Below are 2,005 nucleotides of genomic sequence, written 5' to 3'. Positions count from 1 at the left end.
GTTTTTCCAGCTTTAGGAACCTCCACAGTTAGTTTTTCAGGTGTTTTTTCGGCTTTAGGATCCTCCACAATCAATTTCTGAGATGTTTTTCCTGCTGTATGAACATCTGACGGCTCTAAGCTGTGGAGAAAATACCAAGTACAGTCATTCATTGTGAAAAAACAAGTGACAATGCTTTTTCTAAATGCTATCATACGAACAATTTTGATTTCTTGTTTATCATCAACATTAAGTAACAATATAATACCATGAGATTTCTTTATTGGGGACGGATTATTCTAAAGTATAGGAAGCACTGAGTGCACCAAATGCTTCCTATACTTTAGAATGACAGACACCTATTATCCACCTCAAAAAGGTTTCTTAGCATTTTTTTTTTTATCTTACTCTCCTATCAACTTTAATAAAGTCTGAACAAAAGTACACCCGCACAAACCATACATCAAAACAACCATCTCCATCACATGAGGTGTGCTATTACTTTTATTGGCATTTCAAGTTACCATGGCAACACAATAAACCAAAAATGACCCTACGAGACTCAATGGAATGAATGGAGAGTGCTCAGAATCTTCCTGAATCATGACGGCCATCAAAGCAAACCTGGAAATCCCAGAAAAAACTGTAAATTAGTCATTTTTACACAAACTCAGCAGCAAATTGATGTGAAAGGAGCTAGTAAGGACCCCCTGGACAAATGATTACTGCTAAAGGAGGTCCATGTTTAGTTTTACAAAAATGGAAAATTGCTTAGTGAAATCATTCAAGAACCACGACGCTGCTTTCTGACGTAACGCGCCATTTTTAGACATTGAGCTGAAATTTGGCGTGGTTGTTGCTGAGAACTATCCTCACCACAAACTGAATCAAAATAAAAAAAAATCTAAGATGGCTTTCATAGCTTAAAGGAAAAAAACAGATTATAACTCAGCCAGTTTTTGCCATATTGAGCTGAAATTTGTTATGGTGGAAGCTGGGAGCAATCCCCAACAAACAGTGACGTCTAATCAAAAGTTTCAAACGGCCACCACTTGGCAGTCCCTGTCAAAGGTTCCTCAGAAACTTTTAGTTTGGACTGTTACCAAGCACGGTGGCGCAACTGGTAGAGCTGCTGCCTCTCAGCGAGCAGGTCCCTGGTTCAAATCCCGGTCCGGGGGCTTTCTGGGTGGAGTTTGCATGTTCTCTCCGTGCATGTGTGGGTTTTCTCCGAGTACTCCGGTTTCCTCCCACAGACCAAAAACATGCAGGTTAGAGGTCTCTCTTGTAAATGAGTCTTCGAGGCTCAATGGGATAAACCTGTTTAAATAAAGGTTGAATGAATGTTAGGCTGATTGGGAACTCTCAATTGTCTCTAGGTGTGAATGAGAGTGAATGTTTGTTTGTCTCGTTTGTCTCTATGTGTCCCTGTGATGGACTGGAGACCTGTCAAGGGTGTCTCCCCCACCTCTCACACAGTGACAGCTGGACATGGGCACCAGTGACCCCCGCCACCCAAACAAGAAGAAGCGGGTAAAAGATCATGGATGGATTGTTACCACTCTGTATGTATATTTTTAAACTAACCACAAAGCAAGTTAGAATTTCCCTGAAGAATACTAGAACCGGTGTACTTACTTACTGACTTGCTTATTTCCTCTTGGTTGATTTGAAACTTCGCAGGAATGCAGGAAGTTAATTACTAAGAAGTAGCCTATTAAATAGCACATCCCTCCTCATACCATGTGCCTGGGGGGGGGGGGTGGTTGTCACTTGAAGAGTTATACCATTCAATGAAACCGTCATCAAGAAAGTTACCACCCAGCCTCTCTTCTATCTCTGGTTTTGACCTCACACAGCTTTGACCCTATTTACATAAAATAAATGTTTGACAGAACAGAAAGCATCGTCTCTCGCTTCAAAGTCAAAGTGCTGAAAAGGATCGGCGTCAACAAAACCGTGACTTTCTATGCGACTGAATCGTTGGAAACTTTACTTTACTTTGAGCAGGCATCAGGATATGTTGGAA

General features: G+C 41.1%; 1 protein-coding gene across 1 annotated transcript in view; it reads right to left on the bottom strand.

Annotated features, from left to right (window-relative positions):
- The window catches only part of LOC119411682 (trichohyalin), a 21,395-nt gene that overhangs the window by 18,778 nt on the left and 612 nt on the right, over positions 1 to 2,005 (bottom strand). Inside the window, exon 2 of the mRNA XM_037678591.1 lies at positions 21 to 120. The gene's annotated coding sequence lies outside the window, so the exon portion shown is untranslated. The remainder of the gene's footprint in view (positions 1 to 20; positions 121 to 2,005) is intronic.

The sequence above is a fragment of the Nematolebias whitei genome, chromosome 7, assembly GCF_014905685.2.
Source record: "Nematolebias whitei isolate Nwh7 chromosome 7, NemWhi1, whole genome shotgun sequence".
Taxonomy (NCBI): Eukaryota; Metazoa; Chordata; class Actinopteri; order Cyprinodontiformes; family Rivulidae; genus Nematolebias; species Nematolebias whitei.
The sequence above is the reverse complement of the archived record's forward strand: the minus strand, read 5'-3'. Positions and strand labels throughout refer to the sequence as shown.